Here is a 13,422-nt window from a genome sequence, read left to right on the forward strand (position 1 = left end):
GACATTTTAAGAACATGGTGGACACAAGCAGGCCATTGTATCTATGTTGGTTTATCACACTGGAAAAATGTAATAAAGCAGTAGTGATGCTGTGCTGGGGCCTAAAGCCATGTTGTGTTTCTAACTGCAGGTTATTTGAGGTTCGGTAATGCATACCAAACTCAACTTTCTCAAAACTTACAAAAGAAATCATTGTTGACTTTAAGAGGAAGCAGGGGTTCCACACACCCATCACCATCAGTGGTACAGCAGTGGAAAGGGTAAAAAGTGCCAAATTCCTAGGGGTGCACATATCAGATTATCTAAGCTGGGCAACAAACACCTCCAGCCTTGTAAAGGGAGCCCAACAACATCTCCACTTTTTCTAGAGACTATGCAGAGCAAGCATCCCCTCCCACATCCTCATGACCTTCTTCAGGGCCACGATCGAAACCATACTGACTAACAACATCACAGTCTGGTATGGAAACTGCTCATATGCAGATAGCAAGGCATTAGAGAAAGTTATAAAGTAAGTCAGGAAAATCACAGGATCAAACCTACAGTCTTCACAGAACCTTTACTCTTGCAGATGCTATGGCAGGTATGTGAAGCTGATAAGGGACAAGTATCATCCTGCACATGGACTGTTCCACCTTCTGTCTTCAGGGAAATTATATAGAAGCAGGTGTAGAACATCAAGATTCAGAAATAGTTTCTTTCCACAAGAGATCAAGACTGTTGAACAACTAGCCTTACAATGTTAACACTCCCTCAGTTCATGAGAACATAAGTGCAATACAATTGTCTTACTGTGGTAGAATTAAATTATTATATTTATCTAAGTTATGCAATTTGAACTAAATTATTACTTACACAAGTACAGGAACTGTGAATTATGCTATGCTGCTATTGCTATCCTATCTTAAAATGGTGGTGGGTAAGTTATCTATTTGTGTATTTATATCTCTACTGTCTAGTATTTCTTTCATTATATGTTTCCTTCACCCTCTTGTGAAAACTGTTTTCAATGCATATGAGCCTGAAGTAATGAAATTTGATCCAGCGATACATTGCATTTGTAGATCTGAATGACAATAAAGTTTACATTGACTTTCAATTTGATAAGCTGCATATGGATGCATTTCTCTAATATTTTGGAGAGGGGGGACAGAATCACTATTGATCTGTAGTTATTAAATTCTGCAGATTTTTGGCCATTCATTCTCCACATCTCTGAACTCAGCAATCTGGGCTCCAAGACTTTAAATTTTCCTGACTGGTTATACATCTGTCATTATGTTAAGAGATAACTTTTGTACTTGGTAACATGTCTGTCAGGATGAGTTAAGAGCCTTTAATGGAATGAATGAAACATGCCAGCATGGGAACCAAAATAGAAGTTATGTACTTACCATAATGTTCCATGTGAATTGTTTATCTCGCTTTTATTCTCACTGATGGGTTCGGAGCTGAATCCTCGGCTCTGACATGGCCGAAAGCAAAGCTCAAGGTTTGCCAGTAGCGTGAGACCAAGCCCCTTATCCCACAATGCACTATATATATATATATATATATATATATATATATATATATATATATATATATATACATACATACACAAACATATACATACCCTTTTATGTATTTCTACCAAGAACACTTCCCAAAGGGGAAGAAGAAATATTGAATAACCAGGATGGTACTAGCCTCTAAGTCAACAGTCAGCCAGGAGGGGGAAGGAGGGAGGGATGTGAGAATAAAGGTGAGATAAACAACTCACATTGAACGTTATGGTAAGTACATAACTTCTATATGTGAAGTTGTTAAATCTTGCCATTTATTCTCACTGATGGGTAGCGTCCCTAGCACCCTGAATCCTGGGTGGCTCATGGGAGTATGTCCATCAGTACCGTAGAACCAAAGGAAGACCTGTCCCTTGAAGCCTTATCCACTTTGTAATGCGTGATAAAGGTATGAGGCTTAGACCAAGTGGCTGCAGTGCAAATATTGTCAAGGGGCAATTTAGCTTGAAAAGCAGAAGACGTAGATACGGCTCTGGTGGAATGAGCCTTAGGTTTGTGTGTTAATGGCATGCTCGCATTTTCATAAACAAAGGATATGCAATCGGATAACCATTTAGATAAGGTTGTTTTAGCTACTGGATTGCCTTTTCTTGCTTCCGAGAAGGATACAAAAAGTTGATCTGATTTTCTAATATCCTTAGTTCTGTCAAGATAAAATCTGAGCTGTCTGTGAACATCAAGTTTGTGCAGCATGTATTCCAATTTGCTAGAGTGGTTGGGAAAAAAGACTGGCAGCTCAATGACCTGATTGATATTTGATTCAGAACAGACTTTAAGTAAAAATGAGGGGTTTGTTCTGAGAGATACTCTATCAGCATGGGAAATCATGTAAGGTGGTCTGATAGATAATGGTTGAAGTTCTGACACTCTGCAGGCAGAAGTAATGGCCACAAGAAATATTGTTTTCCAGGATAAAAATTTGAGATCACAAAAAGATGCTGGTTCAAAAGGAGGAAGAATAATTTGAGACAGCATAAGGTTTAAATTCCAGGGAGAATAGGGAATTTTGATCGGAGGTCTCATATGAAGAACACCTTTAAGAAAAGTCTTAGATAATTTATGGCCCATAACATTTGAGCCACCTAAACCAAGGTGAAAATTTGAGATGGCAGCTAACTGAACTCGAACTGTAGCAGCTGCTGCTCCTTCCTTAAAAATTTTTGTCAAAAATTCTAAAATAGAAGATAGCGGAGCTCGGAAAGGGTCAATGTTCTCCGTGTTGGCCCAAATTGAGAACCTTTTCCATTTACTGCAATATAATTTCCTGGTAGATGGCTTGCGAGAAGACAAGATAATTTGACTTGTATCTTCTGAAATTGAATGAAGCCTGGCAATTAGGGGAAGTGGATTAGCCAAGCAGTCAGTTTCAGGGACTGCAGTGAAGGATGAAGGTCCCCTGATGGGTGTGTCAGAAGGTCTGGAACTGGGTCCAGGATCCATGGACCTTCCAACAGATGATGGTGGAGAAACGGAAACCAAATCTGTCGAGGCCAGTAGGGGGCTATGAGTATAACAGTCCTTCCCAGTGATTTTGCTTTCTGTAAAAATCTGGGTATTAATGGGAAGGGTGGAAATGCATAAATGAGACCCGGGGGCCAATCGTGTAGAAGTGCATCTCTCGGGGGATGACCGGGAGGTGGTATTAGGGCAAAGTAGCTTCTGCATTTTGAATTGATGTGGCTGGCAAAAAGGTCGCAGCAAGGCTGGCCGCATTTGCGGAAAATCAACTCCGCAACCTGTTGTTTGAGAGACCACTCATGAAGGAGCAATATCGCCCTGCTTAGCTTGTCCGCTATTACATTGGATTTCCCTAGGATGTGCATTGCTAATAGAAAACACTGGGACAACACAGCCCATTGCCAGACCCTGAGGGCTTCTCGACAAAGGGGGTAAGATTTGGTTCCGCCTTGTTTGTTCAAGTACCAGACTACTGACATGTTGTCCGTCTGAATTGCAATAGTTCCCAGAGGAAGAGAGTCCTGAAAGTACTGCAATGCCAGAAGTACCACTCTCAACTCTAGAACATTGATGTGCAGATGTGATTCTTGATCTGTCCATGTGTCTTGGGCAGTCTTTCCCTGAAAATGCCCCCCCCCACCCTATCAGGGAAGCATCTGTGGTCACAGTGGCTACTGGGGGGAAGAACAAAGGGTCTTCCGATTGTGACATGAAGAGACGTCAACCACCACCGAAGGTCTCTCCTGCAAGAATCCGTGATGAGAATCATGTGGTGCACCGGAAGTTTCTGGTAAGACCACTGAGCGAATAGGAGCCATCGAATAATTCGCATATGCATCCTTGCAAGTGGTATAGCCAGGATTGCTGCCGCCATCAAACCTAGTACTTTCAATACCTCTGCTGCTATAGCTCTGTTCTTTGACACCAGTAAGCTGACATTTTGGCGGAGAAGAGAGACTCTTTCGACAGGGAGACATAGAGTGATAGTTGAGGTATCTAATCCTGCTCCTATAAAAACGGTATGCTGCGATGTCGATAAGGCAGACTTTTCGAAGTTGATTGTAATGCCCAATTGATGGCAGAGTGTATTGTGTTGCTGAGTCAGTTGATGCCTGGTGGCAGCAGTTAGGAGCCAATCGTCTAGGTATGGAAACACCTGGAATCCTAGATGTCTCAGGTGAGCCATGACCACTGCCATGCATTTGGTGAACACTCTGGGGGCTGTGGTGAGACCAAAGGGCAGGGCTTGAAACTGGTAATGATTGGCTCCCAGCCGGAAGTGCAGATGATCTCTGGAGCATCTGTTCATCTTTATGTGATAGTAAGCGTCCTTGAGATCTATGGAGCACATCCAATCGCCTTTCCCTAAGAAGGGAAGAATTGACTGAAGCGTGACCATTCAGAACTTCTCTTTCTTTACGAACTGGTTGAGTCTGCTGAGGTCCAAGATAGGTCTCCCGTCCCCTGTTTTCTTTGGTACCAAAAAGAATCGTGAGTAAGTTCCGAATCCAACTTTGTCTGCTGGGACTGGTTGGATGACTCTTTTTTTCTAGCAATCTGTGGACCTCTATGATTGCTTGTTCCCTGAGATTGGATGGAACATCTGGGATTTCTTTACAGGAATGGGAGGGGAAGAGAACGGAATGAAATATCCTCTGGAAATGATGCTTTGTACACAAGTATCTGATGTTATGTTTAGCCAGGCTTCTGGGAACAAAGACAAGCGACTCCCGACTGCCTCCAGAGCCAAACAGTTGGGCCCCCTTTCAGGGGTGCTGGTAGGGCTGACTGGAGAACTGACCCCTGTCACCCTGTTGCTGCAGACCCCCTCTGCTGTGGGGGCGGCGTCTTCCGTTATAACCCCCTTCTCTGCCTCTAGAGGGGGTTTCTCCACGTGTGTCCTGAAAGGCTGCCTGTGCTTTTTCGGAACCACATTTTCCCTCCCCTAGGGCCCTTGGGGTAGGGCCAAGTTGGTGATGAAAAACAGACTCCAACGGCAGATAAGGTCTTGCCTTCCTGCTCACACCTGGTTAAAGTTTCCTTTACTTTGGGCCCAAACAGTGATGAGCCATCGAATGGGGTATTAATAAAGGAAGACTTAAAGGGTTCCGCAAAGGAACAGAGATGCATCCAGGCTTGTCTTTGAAGAGCAATGCCCGAACTAGCGGCTGTACTCGAACCATCAGCTGCAAAGGATATGAGATGCATGGACGAGTTTACCACTGAGTTTAGGGTAGTGAGCTGGGCGTTGACTTTGTTGGCCACCCCTGCAGCTACCGTACCCTGGAGAGTATCTCCTAGCTCTTTCAGGAGATCTCTCCGTAGTCTTGTAAAATGGGTTAAGTAGTTCAGTGATGGCAGAAAAAAATTTGCTGAACTAAACATACACTTCCCATATCTATCCATGACCCTAGAATCTCTGTTAGGGGGATGGATAGAGGTGGATGTCTCAGATACTTCCTTTTTGGTGGCTGCAGCTACCACCATGGCATCAACAGGCACTCCCTTTGTCAAAAATGGCTTGTCCACTGGGGCAGACATAAATTTGTTGGGTTTACGAGGAACAGGTTCCATGGCCTCCAGTGACTCCACACCTTAAGAGAAATCAGTTCCATGAGCTCGTCATAAGGCGGAGACACCCAAGAAGTGGAATGTTGAGACCCAAAAGCCTTCAAGAGCAGGGAGTCATCCTCAGTAGGGGTCTTGGACTGCCAATCACCCCTCTGACTAAGGATCTCTAGTATCTCTGCAAAGGAGATATCATCAGACCACTGAAGAAGTCTAATGTTCAAGTGTGCATGTGGTATCAAAGAAATGGCTGCTGATATGTATCCTAAAACCTCAGGCATGTATCTAGCCATGCCAGCTTGTCCAATACAATTTATGACAGCAAGGACTTCAGAGTCTGAGTTTTGTCTCAGTTTATGAATGTTTTGCACTGGTTGGTGTTCAGATTGAATCATAGGAAGGTGGTACACTGGGCGGGATTCAACTACAACACAGGTAGATTTATAGTAATACCCAGAAAGAGGGAAACTCTATTCAGATTCTCCCCTCACCATCAGAGTGCCTTGTGATGGAGCAGAGTGGAGTCAATCAACCAGGTATAGAAACATTTTTGACCCTTTGAGCTCCTGGTAGGCAAACATTGCTGCCATGCATTTCAACAGCCCATCACCTCAGGTGAGTATGAAGGACAGGCATCTGAACTGGAAATGACTGGCTCTGACCATGGAGCACAATAACCTTTTGAACACATGTGCAATTTTGATGTGTAGATAAGGAGTGTTGAAGGTCTAAAGAACACATATAATCTCATCTTGAAAGGCATGGAAGAACTATATGTACCATAACCATGAACAATCTTTTGTTTTGAGCAAAGTTTTTTACGCAATTGAAATCTAGTGTGGGCATGAGGACCTATGCCTCTTATTTTTTGGTACCACAAATAGTTGTGAATAGCAGCTTTGCCTCTTTGCTCTGGTTTAACTTCCTTGATGGCTCCTTCCTGGAGCAGGACACCTCCTTCTCAGTCTATTTCTTCTGATGGCTGAATGTCCAGCATGGTCTTTTGAGAGAGGTATTCATATAAGGGAAATTCTGTAACCTCTGGATATTATGTTCCTTACCCTCATGATGGCAGCTTGTGAACTGCCTTCAGCCTTGTGACAACCATTTCCTCTGTACCTGTAGAGATTATTTCTACAAAGTTGCTGTGGACCACATCAGCACTACATCTAATGATGGCTTCTTTGCCTTTTTGAAAATGACCACTAAAGAAGTAGGCATATGACCATAACAAGTGTGGTGGTCTTTCCCTTCTCTTCCATGTTTTTACGTGCTTGCTTACCTCCTCACAGAATGACTTATGAAGGCGAGCCCATGAAGTCTACCTTAATGTGCTCTACTGAACCTGTCAACCCGAGTCAGGTAAGCCACCATACACTGGTTGAACTCTTTTGTCATATTACAAATCACACACATTTTGTAGTTCTTCAAGTTAGAGGATGTGGCAGCAAGGTCCTGAATTTCATGCTTAACTTCACCATCATAGCCTTCACTTCATAGATTGTTTGCTGCATGAAATCCCTTTGAAAACAAACCACATGCATGAATAACTGACTGTCCTCATATATAAAAATTGAGAAGGCAAAGATGTGCTTCCATAGCCTGTCCATTCTCCTGGTCTCTTTATCCAGAGAATGGCTGGCAGGGCTCTGAGGCATAGGATCCTGTCTGAAAAGCTGCTGCATTGACTATGATCCAGGTTTCATGGTCTACAACCAGCTTGGCTAGCCTTGAGGAAGGCAGGAAAGTTTGCCAGTCTTCTGGGAAAAGCAGCTACTCTGTCTGAGTTGTCCCATTCCAGGTCTGTGGCATCTTTAAGTATGGCTTCCAGGGGGGGGACCAGGCATGACATCTGGGGAATGTACCTATAAGCCTTTGCAACTGTCTGTGGGAAGGGATTAGGTCAGGGGTCCATTCCCATTTGTCTGGATGAATCATATAAGCTCCACAAATTTAGGATCCTCCTCAGCTAAATAGGGGGTAAAAATGAGACTTCCACATCATCAGTGTCTGTTGTAGAGAACTCTTGAGGCTCGAAATATCTTGTTTTTGCAGTATCCTTTTTCTAGCCTGTTGAAGTCTAAATTGTAGCCATCACTGATTCAATGGAGACAGTCTATGCTGGGGGATAATAATTTTGGGGGTGCCAACACCTCTGATGCTGGGTACAATAATGGGAATAAGCAAGAGAGTTATAAATGTGTATCTATACATCTGGTTGTGACAGTGACACTAAATAACATAGTAGTGGCAATAAGACCTCCATCTGCCTGAGAGATGGTGAGGAGAGCCGGGCAGTGGGCAACAGAGGTCTTACGGCTACCATCTTCTCCATCACTGATGAAAACTGCTGACACTCAGGAAAAGATAGCAGCATATAGTAAAAAACAATGTAAACTCAACAGAAAAGGGTCAGGGAGTCTCTGCACCAACATTTTCTGGTAGTAGATAACAAGGCCACCAACATCTTATACCTAACTGCCCACATGTCCAACACCAATTGTTTTAAATATGTTTGCAGTGGTTGGGAAGGTATGGATTGTCAACACCAGCATAGTTTAGTGTACTGGAGAGAGGGATTCAATAGAGAAATGACTTCCTTGGTGTTCAACTATTCCCCTGCTGTAGAACTTTTGTCACTGAGGTTGGTACTGATGAGGATGGTTCACTGCTGAGACTTCAGCATTGAGAGGGTTGAATGGTTAGAAGTCTCTGATGACCTTTTGATGATGGCCTTAAGAACTTTTACAACAAAATTCCTCCTCCAAATGGAGCAAGCAGGCTATGCCAGATGGATACATGCAACCGCAGCAGTGGAACACAGAGGATAACTGAAGAATGCAGTGAGGACATCTTTTATAAGCTGTACTGGTAACTTGTCTCTCCAGTGCTGCAGTAATGTCCTGTTGAATGCTCTACAAACTGGGCAAGTGGAAACGTGAGTTTTTCCCAATCCCACAAGCAGACAACACAGTGTGGTCATCACATGGGACAATTTGCTGCCAACAGACACAGTTTTTAAAGAGGAGTTGTAGCATTCTGAGGCCAAAACATTGGGTCTGGGTCAGACCTTGTGTGGCAATGCTGAGAAAAAGGTTGACCTAAAAAACAGTAAGAAAACATGTAACCCTGCAAACTGAGTAAGGATGTAATAGCAAATAAAATGGATACCCGAATCCACTACAATATGCCCAGCTGAATACCACAACACAGAAAAAAAACATATAGCCAAGGTAACGTCTTTCACATCTGAAAGTACAGTTATGTAAGAACTTATCATAACAGTAGATGTCTGACTGATCACTGTTTCAGTACTCCAAACAGATGGGTTATCACCACTTACCTCTGGCTGGGGTACTAAAGCCTAAACCTTCCATTGGCCGTCTGTCTAATGTATGACCTCAGCCCATGAGCATGGGGTACATAACTGGATGTATGACCATAAATCCTCAGACTAAATCCAGCTCAGCAGCCTGAAGACATCTGGGAATAAAGTAGTCAGCTAGGAAGGGGAAAAAGCAGGAAATAAGAAGGGTTCCCCCTTGGTTCTGGAGGCTGCCAGACAAGGCAGCAGAATGAAATAGAAAGATATAGATGAAAAGAAGGGGGGAGGTGGTTGGGAAAGTATACTTCAACAGTGATCAGTAGAACATCTGCTGTTATGGTAAGTTCTTACACAACTCTACTATGTCCTGACTGAAATCACTGTTGCAGTGTTTCAAACAGATGGGTGAGTGACAAAGCTTAAGGAAGTAAAATGATGGATGGTCGAGAAGTGTAAGAACTGCCTCAGAAACCAGAAATGACTGATCTGGTGAAGGCAGTTCTGAACCTGGAAAAGTTGTCTACTCTGTAGTGCTTAATGACAGTGTATACTGATGACCATGTGGTTTCTTCCAGGATGGTTCTGGAATCTATCCCCATGCAAAAAGCTCCCAATGAAGCAACTTCTCTAGTGGAATGGGCCTTTCTAAAAGATGGCAAGGACTGTCCATAGCAAAAAGAAATACCCAGAAATCCAGCTAGCTATCGTCTGGACACCAGCTGGTCCAGCTTAGAATCCAAGAAAGAAAGAGTTGATCTGATTTGCAAAAAAACATAGTCTTATCCAGGTAAAATCTGAACTGTCTGAGTACATCCAAGGAGTGTAGAATTCATTTTCTTTTTTAATTTCTCTAGTCTTTTAGATTTTTAATCCCATTCCTATGTCAAAGTATGATTAAAGTTCATGAAATTAGTATTGTTTCAAGCTTTAATGTTAGCTAGAAGTGCTCTTCAAAGCACCTGCAATGTGCCCAATATTGACTCCTTCTGCAATTCATATGGAGTTACAAGTATCAATAACATATCTAAGTACAACTGTAGGTACTTTTTAATAAGACCTGTTACTCCTTCTACTATTGGAACTGTGTATCCTTCTTCCACATTGCCCTCATTTCTGCTTGCAAATCCTGGTATTTTATGACTTTGTGTCTCTTTGTATGTAAGACACTGTAGTCATAGGTTGTAGCAATTTCAGTGATCAATGCTACTTTTGCCTTCTTTTCATGGACTACTACATCTGGTTTTCTCGTATCTATTTTTTGAAGTGTTGGCAATGGGTGATCCCATGTGATATAAACTTCATCTTTTTCTATAATGCTTTGTGGCTCATGTTTCTAGTGGTTTTCAGCTACTTCAATATTATAATGTTTGCCCAATCCACAAAGCAGCAGTCTTGCCACATTATTATGCCTTTCAGTATACAGTCCTTCTACCATTAGTATATCACAGCCAGCAATGTTTCTCCCATGTGTTCAACGGACCTTGTAAACCAATGTGTATGCAGTCCACTATCTTTGGCCACCAATACTAACCTTTCATCTTTTGGTTTAAATTCACCTGTCCTTAACCATTCCTACATTCGATCCTGATCAACATGAGGTTGTTCCAAGAGTTTTCTACACTTGCAACTATATTTATGCATTTTCAACATTTCTTGCATCATTGTCTGATCCTTCATGTTATATTCTTTCTTTTGTTTTTTGGCACATTCAGTTGCTGCCTGATTTTTATCTACTTCTGGTTTGATTTCCATTCCCGCTTGACACCAGTATCCTTCTTCTAAACTAAGCAAGAAAGTCATCTTACACTTTTTCTCCTCATGTTTTAAAACTTTCACTACATCTTGTAAGATGAACAGATATGTATGTAGTCCTACGACTGCGGATCTATACATGTAATCAATTTTGAGGAGGCCCATACCTCCTTCAGAATGGGGAATAGATACAGTCTTGGTATACAATGATTTTTATAAATCATTCAATAAGCATGAAGCATCCTTCTTGTTTTCTTGTCCAACTAATCCAATACATTTTGGGGCCAGTTAATCACTCCAAAACTGTAAGTTAGTACAAGAAGAACAAATTGGTTTATAGCTTGTATTTTGTTCCTAGATGTCAGCATTGTTTTCAGTATTGATTTTAGTCTTCTAAAATATTCCCGAGTTTTATTTGCATATGTTCATATTTTATTGCTGATCCTTCATCAATTCCCAAATATCTGCACACTCCTTCTTGCTCAAGTTCTTTTATATCACATTCCTGTCCAAGGCTGATGTTTTCTTGGTGCTGCAGCTTTCCTGCTTTAAAGGCTGCTTTTGCACATTTATCAAAACCAAATGACATTCTTATATTGTCTGAAAAGTTTTGACCAATTGCAGTTGTCTTCAATCCCTCATCTGATGAACTATAGTTCTAAATCATCCACAAAAAGAAGATGAGAAGTCTTTACACTTTGTTGTTTTCTGGGAGCCAAACTGTAGCCATGACCTAGTCTGTTAACTAGACAACATATTCGGTTAAAGGCAAGACAGAGCAGTGGTGAAAAGAGTCACCCTGGAATATCTCCCTTTGAATTTTTGTCCCTGAAATAATACATAATTTGTACTTTATCATAGCTTAAATGCAAAGTGGTTTGCCACTGTTTCACAGTTGCTGTAATGTAACTGATCAGTGTAGGGTGTATCTTATACATTTTTAAGCACTCTTTTATCCATGCACGTGAAATACTGTCAAATGCTTTTTTATAGTCTATCCATGACATACTTAGATTCTTCCCCTTTTTACAGTTCTCCATTATGACTTTATTTAGCAACAAATGATCCTTTGTTCAATATGACTTTCTTTTGTTACCCTTTAGTTCTTTTGCCATGATTGAGTTTTCTTCTAAATGACTATAAACTCTGTAAGCATCAATTCCAGTATTTTACACATTGTCGGAAGGCAAGTTATTGGTCAATAGTTTTTAGGATAGCCTGCAAATTCGCTCTTAAGTAGGGGTATTGTTTTTCCTTTTGCTAAGGGTCTATATTAGATAATCGAACTTTCAAAAGTTCGAAAATCTAATAAAAAAATAAACTACACAAATAACCTACCTGAATGTTTTAAGAAGGGGGGCAAGCCCCCTTCACCCCACAAGGGGAGGCTGTGCCCTCCACACCCCCAACTCTTTAAATATAGCAACTCCGACATCTCACCACAGTGACGAAAAGGGAAATCTTCCCATTCCGCGCTGTACGGAGATCTCCGTTAAAATGTTCACACTTTCAAAAATTCGACTATATGGTGTCGACCATATGACAGTCCAACTTTTGAAAGTTTGATCATCTAATATAGACCTGTTGTAAACCAGAATGGCATCTGTTTGGGGTGAGTATATAAACAGTTCTTAGTCATGACTAAATCTTCATGTAAAGATGTTAGCACTTTTAGCCAAATGTTACGTATTGCATCTGGGCCTGAGGTTTTCCATTTAGGAGCTTTTCTTAATTTTGTTTCAATCTCTCTGACCGTTACTTCATCCCATTTCATATCTTGTACATTCGACCTTCTTACTCTCTCTTTTACTTCTTCTATCCTATCAGCATCTTTGTTATATTCCACAGGATCTTCATAGACATTTCTCCAAAATGTATCTATTTCTTCTTTTTTTGGTAGTGTTTCAATTCCTTTTGCTTCTATAAACCTTTTTGGGTCATCAATAAATTGTTTATTTTGTACTTTTATATTTATCTGTATATCTTCTAGGCTTTTCTGCCTGTGCTGATATTTTTAATTTATTAATTGTGATAATGCCTGACAGATCCTGATCTGTTCTGATATTGTGCATTGCTTTTATCACATCTGTCTTTCTGAGTATTTTTGTTGATTTGTTCCTTCTTCTATACTTTTCTGACACTTCTTGTCTTAATTACTTTACAGTTTTCTCTGTTTGATACTTCCATGATGGCATCTGATTTCTCACCTTCCTTTCCCTTACTGCCTTGTGTTTTTGTGGTAAGAGTTTATTATTAACTGCACAGTAATATATCCTATTTTCTTTTATCTTCGATGAATCTCTATTAACAGCTCTAATTACTGTATTCATTTGTTTTATCAAACTTTTTTTTTTTTACTTTCTGTAGTCTATTTCTTTCATTGATCTTAATATGTTCATCCATCTCTATTAAATCAAGCAACTCTTTTCTTCTAAACTGTGGGCACATTCTTTGTTTTCCATTTCCTGTGGGCATTTTACAGAAAATTCCAGAGCATCTTCCCATGGCACATTCTCTTCAGTTTCATCCTGTGTCATTTATTGCTCTTTCATATGGGAACTCTGTGTTCTATCACTCCATAACATTGATTGCGTCAGAGGTGCCACAGTTTCCTGTTCCTTCCCTTGCTGTGCAATTCCAACTGAACTTTTGTACTGGTTTCCTATGGGAAGGCTCCAAAGTATCTTCATATGGCAACTGATCAGATGTTTCCCGCTCGACTGGTATCGCCTTAATTTGGGTATCCATTGCTCT

The sequence above is a fragment of the Protopterus annectens genome, chromosome 3.part0 (assembly GCF_019279795.1).
Source record: "Protopterus annectens isolate FY-2018-M chromosome 3.part0, PAN1.0, whole genome shotgun sequence".
Classification (NCBI taxonomy): domain Eukaryota; kingdom Metazoa; phylum Chordata; order Ceratodontiformes; family Protopteridae; genus Protopterus; species Protopterus annectens.